We start from the raw sequence: 10,533 nt of genomic DNA, 5'->3' as shown, positions 1-10,533 counted from the left end.
AGAATGATTGAGAGTAGGGAAAGGGTGAGTGAGATAAATCTGGTTGGTGGAAGGAATGTGCAGAGAGTATGGGCGAAAGTGAGAATGGATGGAATGACTGGCAGACAGAAAGAAATTGTATGGCAGAGCTTGCATGGCGTACTACCTGTGAGAGAATTCCAGAGGAGTAGAGGTCTGATAGCAAGAGAGACCTGTCCTAGAGTCCAGTGTGGAGGCAGCGAGAGCATAGTCCACTTATTCTGGAATTGTGCCTATGCCCAGAAAGTGGTGAAAAAATTAGGACCGCTCTGTAAAGAGTTAACAGGCATTCAGTTTCTATCTTTTGAGGTACTGATGTTTGGATTAGGTGCGAGTGATGGAGTGAAAGAAAGATTGTTGTGGTTGTTTTTGTCATGTGTGAAAGAAGTGCTGTGGGATGTGAGGAACGTGTATGTGTATAAAAGAGAAGAGCTGAGTGTGAATGCGAGTGTAAGAATGGTGCTAGGGAAGTTATTCATATGCTACCTATGGGATAAGAGGAGGAGGGGGGTGGATGCGGAGGGCGTTTGGAAGGTGAAGAAGTGGATTCAACTTGTTGGATTGTAAAAATAATGTTTTTTCTTTGTGATATTGTTTTTTGTTACTGTGAAAAATAAGAACAGTAATAAAGCCTGATGATGAAAGGGATGAACGTTGCAGTAAATATGCAATGACAGTTTACTTGAAAGTAAAGTAAAGTAAGTTTTCAACCCAATCTGAGGGTATAAAAAAAAAAAAAAAAATCTGTTCTTATCAGTTTAATATCTGATACGTCCCCTATCTGGGGACCATATATTAAATGGATTTTTAGAACAGGGAGCTGGAAAAAGAGCTTGCTCTGTCCACTCCACGCATTGACCTGGTATTGCAGTACCTCCAGGACCGGTGCACCCCCTTTCCTACAACAGTTTCCAAAAGCAGAAAAACAAAACCGACGAGCAAGAGGTGCAGCGCAGCTGTGGCGGCTGCTGCTACCACCGCCCAAGCACTTTGATTGACACTCAGCCCGTCTGCTCGCAACATTGTATCCACTGAGCAGCTGCGTCTGCCAGAGTGTGCACAGCACAGGTACAACTGGAAGCAAAACAACACACACACCAGTTCATATGGCAGCCGCACTCTATAGTTCGTACCTACCGCTGCGCTAATAGCCAAGTTGGAAACATCGGGCAGGCACAGCGTATCCTGGCAGCCTGCGTCTGTATGCTCCACGTATTCGGGTCATGGGTGTATGTGCAAGGGGGCCCGGAGCCCCAGGGGGCCCATAAAGTCTCTCTTCCCCACATTGTAAACCAATGCTATCAATGAAGCTTTATAGTTTGGGGGCCCAGTTCCAGACTTTGTACTGGGGCCCCGCAGCTTCAAGTTACACCTCCGGATCAGGATAATGCTAGGCCATTCCAACCAGCCTGTGTGTGTGACCTGCAGTCGCTGGTAGTCGAAAAGCGGCCGGCCCCGGATGCGCGCTTCAGAGTGGACAGACAGCAGCGGACCCCCAATCACACAGGCCCAAGGCTTGCTATGTAGCACGGAATACCTCATTGGACTGCAGCACTCCACGCGGGCTGAGATACACGCTCCACGTGGGATGGGCAGTATTCGTCCATGAAGATCCAGGCCAACGTTTAGAGATGGAGCAACACTCGGGGAGCAAAGAACTCCAACGAACGGACGTCTACTTTACAAGGATGTATTGCTTTATTCAATGCATGGACACAGAAACAGTTCAACCGCTCGATTACAGACCGCAGTCAATACAGTAAAGAAAGAAATGTGTCTGTTTAATGTAAACTTGCATGGAGCTCGTTTGTCAGCCACTGACTGACTGAATGCTGAAACGTGGTCTGACGTTACATGCACCACCAGGGATAAGGCCTTGCCTATAAGCATTCCCCAGCTGGCAAAAACGGAACCTCCCTGCCTATTCCTCACCATGGAAGAACGGAACCTACCTTTTTTTTAAAAAAAAGAAAGCCACAGCAGCAGCCAACTCGATTTTGGTAGGCCGCTGTCTCCCCCTTGTGTGCTGCATAAAAAATGCACTCCACTAAAAATAACATTGATCCACGAAATAGAGCGTAGGGAGAGAATGAGGCTTCAAGATGAGCCGTCAGGCTATGATAAATTGTATCACACCTGGGCGATATGGATAGATGCCCGGAGCTCACCCCTATTTACTAGGTGGTTACAGACAGGGACATGTGAGTAACACGTTTAAACCACAATCGTAAAGAGAAACAGCAATCCCGGAGCGCCCCCCCCTCCCCCTTTTTGTTTTATTTTCTCTTTCTCCCGTGTCATAGATACCTACCCTCCCTTACCGCTCCCCCCCCCCTTCCCCTGTTTGTACACCTTATAAAATATCACAGACAAACATCATATAGTTCAACTCGAAATTTATTTATTAAGTTTCATTGTCAAAGTTATTTTTACATTGCTTTGAGATAAGGCAAAAGTTTCCCCCCCTCCATGAAACCAATAAAACCTATATTGAATAAAATAAAAATGATGCAGTTGCCGGTAGTTCAGCAGTTGCCGGTAGTTCAGCAGTTGCCGGTAGTTCAGCAGTTGCCGGTAGTTCAGCAGTTGCCGGTAGTTCAGCAGTTGCCGGTAGTTCAGCAGTTGCCGGTAGTTCAGCAGTTGCCGGTAGTTCAGCAGTTGCCGGTAGTTCAGCAGTTGCCGGTAGTTTTGCAGTTGCCGGTAGTTTTGCAGTTGCCGGTAGTTTTGCAGTTGCCGGTAGTTCTGCAGTTGCCGGTAGTTCTGCAGCTTCTTGGTAGAGATAAAGACCATCTCCCGTCTCCCAGCTGCAGCAGAGACTGACTGAAATCGCTGCCAAGCCCGCTATTTATGCTTCTAAATTGATGACATCACAATGGAGTGACATCAGCCTGCCATACACCTGGCTCATGACATCACAAGGGAGTGACATCATCAGCATTCCAAATACCTGGCTCATTTGCATACAGTATGTATGCATGTATGTGTCTATCTATCCTATCCTATCTAATCTATCTTTATTAATTACGTAGAATATAGATATGGATTATTTCTGAATTATAGATTTTGTAGATATAGATTAAAGATAGATTTACGATTGTGTGTGTGTGTGTGATAGAGATATATATATATATGTAAAAAAAATATAAAATCTGTAGTTATGTATGTATGGCGGGGAAAAAAAGGCCTGCTGTATGTTTTTAAGTTCTTCGGATGACCATGCCGCTCTAATATTCTCCTTACTAGGGTCTACTAATGCTGGCCCAGGGGAAGGCAATAAAGCCCTATGGGGCCGAAGCCAATTTCCCTTATTTTAGGTAAAAAGTTTCCATCCGTCCCTACTCGAAATGCGGCTGGCCGAAGAGATCCCTCCAACCGACCGGCCGACGCACCTTCAGAGACAAACTAGTGCTTGCTTCTAGTGTCATCGCCGGCTTAACCCTCGTTTGTAGGGAGCTGACGAGTCCTGCAGCAGCAGCAGGCTCTGCAAGCCTAGGATGCGTGAGCTCGGTGCAAGAGGAAGGACTGAGGGTGTGAGGCTGGGCGCGGTTGAGAAGGCGTGGGGCGGGGCTATGTAAAGTTTTAATAGCTCTCCCAGCTGCCTGGGTGCATTGTGGGTGCGCCCAGAGTGCTGGCTGAGCGTGTTGCCTCAAGCCTTGGAAGTGGAGTTGGGCGGACCGGGCTACAGGTGAAACCCATTTCGGGTTATCGCTTCTCGGCCTTTTGGCTAAGATCAAGTGTAGTATCTGTTCTTATCAGTTTAATATCTGATACGTCCCCTATCTGGGGACCATATATTAAATGGATTTTTAGAACAGGGAGCTGGAAAAAGAGCTTGCTCTGTCCACTCCACGCATTGACCTGGTATTGCAGTACCTCCAGGACCGGTGCACCCCCTTTCCTACAACAGTTTCCAAAAGCAGAAAAACAAAACCGACGAGCAAGAGGTGCAGCGCAGCTGTGGCGGCTGCTGCTACCACCGCCCAAGCACTTTGATTGACACTCAGCCCGTCTGCTCGCAACATTGTATCCACTGAGCAGCTGCGTCTGCCAGAGTGTGCACAGCACAGGTACAACTGGAAGCAAAACAACACACACACCAGTTCATATGGCAGCCGCACTCTATAGTTCGTACCTACCGCTGCGCTAATAGCCAAGTTGGAAACATCGGGCAGGCACAGCGTATCCTGGCAGCCTGCGTCTGTATGCTCCACGTATTCGGGTCATGGGTGTATGTGCAGGGGGCCCGGAGCCCCAGGGGGCCCATAAAGTCTCTCTTCCCCACATTGTAAACCAATGCTATCAATGAAGCTTTATAGTTTGGGGGCCCAGTTCCAGACTTTGTACTGGGGCCCCGCAGCTTCAAGTTACACCTCCGGATCAGGATAATGCTAGGCCATTCCAACCAGCCTGTGTGTGTGACCTGCAGTCGCTGGTAGTCGAAAAGCGGCCGGCCCCGGATGCGCGCTTCAGAGTGGACAGACAGCAGCGGACCCCCAATCACACAGGCCCAAGGCTTGCTATGTAGCACGGAATACCTCATTGGACTGCAGCACTCCACGCGGGCTGAGATACACGCTCCACGTGGGATGGGCAGTATTCGTCCATGAAGATCCAGGCCAACGTTTAGAGATGGAGCAACACTCGGGGAGCAAAGAACTCCAACGAACGGACGTCTACTTTACAAGGATGTATTGCTTTATTCAATGCATGGACACAGAAACAGTTCAACCGCTCGATTACAGACCGCAGTCAATACAGTAAAGAAAGAAATGTGTCTGTTTAATGTAAACTTGCATGGAGCTCGTTTGTCAGCCACTGACTGACTGAATGCTGAAACGTGGTCTGACGTTACATGCACCACCAGGGATAAGGCCTTGCCTATAAGCATTCCCCAGCTGGCAAAAACGGAACCTCCCTGCCTATTCCTCACCATGGAAGAACGGAACCTACCTTTTTTTTAAAAAAAAGAAAGCCACAGCAGCAGCCAACTCGATTTTGGTAGGCCGCTGTCTCCCCCTTGTGTGCTGCATAAAAAATGCACTCCACTAAAAATAACATTGATCCACGAAATAGAGCGTAGGGAGAGAATGAGGCTTCAAGATGAGCCGTCAGGCTATGATAAATTGTATCACACCTGGGCGATATGGATAGATGCCCGGAGCTCACCCCTATTTACTAGGTGGTTACAGACAGGGACATGTGAGTAACACGTTTAAACCACAATCGTAAAGAGAAACAGCAATCCCGGAGCGCCCCCCCCTCCCCCTTTTTGTTTTATTTTCTCTTTCTCCCGTGTCATAGATACCTACCCTCCCTTACCGCTCCCCCCCCCCTTCCCCTGTTTGTACACCTTATAAAATATCACAGACAAACATCATATAGTTCAACTCGAAATTTATTTATTAAGTTTCATTGTCAAAGTTATTTTTACATTGCTTTGAGATAAGGCAAAAGTTTCCCCCCCTCCATGAAACCAATAAAACCTATATTGAATAAAATAAAAATGATGCAGTTGCCGGTAGTTCAGCAGTTGCCGGTAGTTCAGCAGTTGCCGGTAGTTCAGCAGTTGCCGGTAGTTCAGCAGTTGCCGGTAGTTCAGCAGTTGCCGGTAGTTCAGCAGTTGCCGGTAGTTCAGCAGTTGCCGGTAGTTTTGCAGTTGCCGGTAGTTTTGCAGTTGCCGGTAGTTTTGCAGTTGCCGGTAGTTCTGCAGTTGCCGGTAGTTCTGCAGCTTCTTGGTAGAGATAAAGACCATCTCCCGTCTCCCAGCTGCAGCAGAGACTGACTGAAATCGCTGCCAAGCCCGCTATTTATGCTTCTAAATTGATGACATCACAATGGAGTGACATCAGCCTGCCATACACCTGGCTCATGACATCACAAGGGAGTGACATCATCAGCATTCCAAATACCTGGCTCATTTGCATACAGTATGTATGCATGTATGTGTCTATCTATCCTATCCTATCTAATCTATCTTTATTAATTACGTAGAATATAGATATGGATTATTTCTGAATTATAGATTTTGTAGATATAGATTAAAGATAGATTTACGATTGTGTGTGTGTGTGTGATAGAGATATATATATATATGTAAAAAAAATATAAAATCTGTAGTTATGTATGTATGGCGGGGAAAAAAAGGCCTGCTGTATGTTTTTAAGTTCTTCGGATGACCATGCCGCTCTAATATTCTCCTTACTAGGGTCTACTAATGCTGGCCCAGGGGAAGGCAATAAAGCCCTATGGGGCCGAAGCCAATTTCCCTTATTTTAGGTAAAAAGTTTCCATCCGTCCCTACTCGAAATGCGGCTGGCCGAAGAGATCCCTCCAACCGACCGGCCGACGCACCTTCAGAGACAAACTAGTGCTTGCTTCTAGTGTCATCGCCGGCTTAACCCTCGTTTGTAGGGAGCTGACGAGTCCTGCAGCAGCAGCAGGCTCTGCAAGCCTAGGATGCGTGAGCTCGGTGCAAGAGGAAGGACTGAGGGTGTGAGGCTGGGCGCGGTTGAGAAGGCGTGGGGCGGGGCTATGTAAAGTTTTAATAGCTCTCCCAGCTGCCTGGGTGCATTGTGGGTGCGCCCAGAGTGCTGGCTGAGCGTGTTGCCTCAAGCCTTGGAAGTGGAGTTGGGCGGACCGGGCTACAGGTGAAACCCATTTCGGGTTATCGCTTCTCGGCCTTTTGGCTAAGATCAAGTGTAGTATCTGTTCTTATCAGTTTAATATCTGATACGTCCCCTATCTGGGGACCATATATTAAATGGATTTTTAGAACAGGGAGCTGGAAAAAGAGCTTGCTCTGTCCACTCCACGCATTGACCTGGTATTGCAGTACCTCCAGGACCGGTGCACCCCCTTTCCTACAACAGTTTCCAAAAGCAGAAAAACAAAACCGACGAGCAAGAGGTGCAGCGCAGCTGTGGCGGCTGCTGCTACCACCGCCCAAGCACTTTGATTGACACTCAGCCCGTCTGCTCGCAACATTGTATCCACTGAGCAGCTGCGTCTGCCAGAGTGTGCACAGCACAGGTACAACTGGAAGCAAAACAACACACACACCAGTTCATATGGCAGCCGCACTCTATAGTTCGTACCTACCGCTGCGCTAATAGCCAAGTTGGAAACATCGGGCAGGCACAGCGTATCCTGGCAGCCTGCGTCTGTATGCTCCACGTATTCGGGTCATGGGTGTATGTGCAGGGGGCCCGGAGCCCCAGGGGGCCCATAAAGTCTCTCTTCCCCACATTGTAAACCAATGCTATCAATGAAGCTTTATAGTTTGGGGGCCCAGTTCCAGACTTTGTACTGGGGCCCCGCAGCTTCAAGTTACACCTCCGGATCAGGATAATGCTAGGCCATTCCAACCAGCCTGTGTGTGTGACCTGCAGTCGCTGGTAGTCGAAAAGCGGCCGGCCCCGGATGCGCGCTTCAGAGTGGACAGACAGCAGCGGACCCCCAATCACACAGGCCCAAGGCTTGCTATGTAGCACGGAATACCTCATTGGACTGCAGCACTCCACGCGGGCTGAGATACACGCTCCACGTGGGATGGGCAGTATTCGTCCATGAAGATCCAGGCCAACGTTTAGAGATGGAGCAACACTCGGGGAGCAAAGAACTCCAACGAACGGACGTCTACTTTACAAGGATGTATTGCTTTATTCAATGCATGGACACAGAAACAGTTCAACCGCTCGATTACAGACCGCAGTCAATACAGTAAAGAAAGAAATGTGTCTGTTTAATGTAAACTTGCATGGAGCTCGTTTGTCAGCCACTGACTGACTGAATGCTGAAACGTGGTCTGACGTTACATGCACCACCAGGGATAAGGCCTTGCCTATAAGCATTCCCCAGCTGGCAAAAACGGAACCTCCCTGCCTATTCCTCACCATGGAAGAACGGAACCTACCTTTTTTTTAAAAAAAAGAAAGCCACAGCAGCAGCCAACTCGATTTTGGTAGGCCGCTGTCTCCCCCTTGTGTGCTGCATAAAAAATGCACTCCACTAAAAATAACATTGATCCACGAAATAGAGCGTAGGGAGAGAATGAGGCTTCAAGATGAGCCGTCAGGCTATGATAAATTGTATCACACCTGGGCGATATGGATAGATGCCCGGAGCTCACCCCTATTTACTAGGTGGTTACAGACAGGGACATGTGAGTAACACGTTTAAACCACAATCGTAAAGAGAAACAGCAATCCCGGAGCGCCCCCCCCTCCCCCTTTTTGTTTTATTTTCTCTTTCTCCCGTGTCATAGATACCTACCCTCCCTTACCGCTCCCCCCCCCCTTCCCCTGTTTGTACACCTTATAAAATATCACAGACAAACATCATATAGTTCAACTCGAAATTTATTTATTAAGTTTCATTGTCAAAGTTATTTTTACATTGCTTTGAGATAAGGCAAAAGTTTCCCCCCCTCCATGAAACCAATAAAACCTATATTGAATAAAATAAAAATGATGCAGTTGCCGGTAGTTCAGCAGTTGCCGGTAGTTCAGCAGTTGCCGGTAGTTCAGCAGTTGCCGGTAGTTCAGCAGTTGCCGGTAGTTCAGCAGTTGCCGGTAGTTCAGCAGTTGCCGGTAGTTCAGCAGTTGCCGGTAGTTTTGCAGTTGCCGGTAGTTTTGCAGTTGCCGGTAGTTTTGCAGTTGCCGGTAGTTTTGCAGTTGCCGGTAGTTCTGCAGTTGCCGGTAGTTCTGCAGCTTCTTGGTAGAGATAAAGACCATCTCCCGTCTCCCAGCTGCAGCAGAGACTGACTGAAATCGCTGCCAAGCCCGCTATTTATGCTTCTAAATTGATGACATCACAATGGAGTGACATCAGCCTGCCATACACCTGGCTCATGACATCACAAGGGAGTGACATCATCAGCATTCCAAATACCTGGCTCATTTGCATACAGTATGTATGCATGTATGTGTCTATCTATCCTATCCTATCTAATCTATCTTTATTAATTACGTAGAATATAGATATGGATTATTTCTGAATTATAGATTTTGTAGATATAGATTAAAGATAGATTTACGATTGTGTGTGTGTGTGTGATAGAGATATATATATATATGTAAAAAAAATATAAAATCTGTAGTTATGTATGTATGGCGGGGAAAAAAAGGCCTGCTGTATGTTTTTAAGTTCTTCGGATGACCATGCCGCTCTAATATTCTCCTTACTAGGGTCTACTAATGCTGGCCCAGGGGAAGGCAATAAAGCCCTATGGGGCCGAAGCCAATTTCCCTTATTTTAGGTAAAAAGTTTCCATCCGTCCCTACTCGAAATGCGGCTGGCCGAAGAGATCCCTCCAACCGACCGGCCGACGCACCTTCAGAGACAAACTAGTGCTTGCTTCTAGTGTCATCGCCGGCTTAACCCTCGTTTGTAGGGAGCTGACGAGTCCTGCAGCAGCAGCAGGCTCTGCAAGCCTAGGATGCGTGAGCTCGGTGCAAGAGGAAGGACTGAGGGTGTGAGGCTGGGCGCGGTTGAGAAGGCGTGGGGCGGGGCTATGTAAAGTTTTAATAGCTCTCCCAGCTGCCTGGGTGCATTGTGGGTGCGCCCAGAGTGCTGGCTGAGCGTGTTGCCTCAAGCCTTGGAAGTGGAGTTGGGCGGACCGGGCTACAGGTGAAACCCATTTCGGGTTATCGCTTCTCGGCCTTTTGGCTAAGATCAAGTGTAGTATCTGTTCTTATCAGTTTAATATCTGATACGTCCCCTATCTGGGGACCATATATTAAATGGATTTTTAGAACAGGGAGCTGGAAAAAGAGCTTGCTCTGTCCACTCCACGCATTGACCTGGTATTGCAGTACCTCCAGGACCGGTGCACCCCCTTTCCTACAACAGTTTCCAAAAGCAGAAAAACAAAACCGACGAGCAAGAGGTGCAGCGCAGCTGTGGCGGCTGCTGCTACCACCGCCCAAGCACTTTGATTGACACTCAGCCCGTCTGCTCGCAACATTGTATCCACTGAGCAGCTGCGTCTGCCAGAGTGTGCACAGCACAGGTACAACTGGAAGCAAAACAACACACACACCAGTTCATATGGCAGCCGCACTCTATAGTTCGTACCTACCGCTGCGCTAATAGCCAAGTTGGAAACATCGGGCAGGCACAGCGTATCCTGGCAGCCTGCGTCTGTATGCTCCACGTATTCGGGTCATGGGTGTATGTGCAGGGGGCCCGGAGCCCCAGGGGGCCCATAAAGTCTCTCTTCCCCACATTGTAAACCAATGCTATCAATGAAGCTTTATAGTTTGGGGGCCCAGTTCCAGACTTTGTACTGGGGCCCCGCAGCTTCAAGTTACACCTCCGGATCAGGATAATGCTAGGCCATTCCAACCAGCCTGTGTGTGTGACCTGCAGTCGCTGGTAGTCGAAAAGCGGCCGGCCCCGGATGCGCGCTTCAGAGTGGACAGACAGCAGCGGACCCCCAATCACACAGGCCCAAGGCTTGCTATGTAGCACGGAATACCTCATTGGACTGCAGCACTCCACGCGGGCTGAGATACA

General features: G+C 48.4%; 4 non-coding genes across 4 annotated transcripts; all 4 read left to right on the top strand.

Moving 5' to 3' along the window:
• Positions 1-717: 717 nt before the first annotated feature.
• LOC136593751 (U2 spliceosomal RNA) lies at positions 718-914 on the top strand. Its single transcript, XR_010788338.1, has one exon. It is a non-coding gene; the product is annotated as a U2 spliceosomal RNA (small nuclear RNA).
• Positions 915-3,722: 2,808 nt separating this feature from the next.
• LOC136593723 (U2 spliceosomal RNA) lies at positions 3,723-3,913 on the top strand. Its single transcript, XR_010788312.1, has one exon. It is a non-coding gene; the product is annotated as a U2 spliceosomal RNA (small nuclear RNA).
• A 2,771-nt stretch (positions 3,914-6,684) lies between these two features.
• Positions 6,685-6,875, top strand: LOC136593722 (U2 spliceosomal RNA). The gene has a single exon (XR_010788311.1). It is a non-coding gene; the product is annotated as a U2 spliceosomal RNA (small nuclear RNA).
• Positions 6,876-9,664: 2,789 nt separating this feature from the next.
• On the top strand, positions 9,665-9,855 carry LOC136593721 (U2 spliceosomal RNA). The gene has a single exon (XR_010788310.1). It is a non-coding gene; the product is annotated as a U2 spliceosomal RNA (small nuclear RNA).
• Positions 9,856-10,533: the final 678 nt, after the last annotated feature.

The sequence above is a fragment of the Eleutherodactylus coqui genome, unplaced genomic scaffold, assembly GCF_035609145.1.
Source record: "Eleutherodactylus coqui strain aEleCoq1 unplaced genomic scaffold, aEleCoq1.hap1 HAP1_SCAFFOLD_290, whole genome shotgun sequence".
Classification (NCBI taxonomy): domain Eukaryota; kingdom Metazoa; phylum Chordata; class Amphibia; order Anura; family Eleutherodactylidae; genus Eleutherodactylus; species Eleutherodactylus coqui.
The sequence above is the reverse complement of the archived record's forward strand: the minus strand, read 5'-3'. Positions and strand labels throughout refer to the sequence as shown.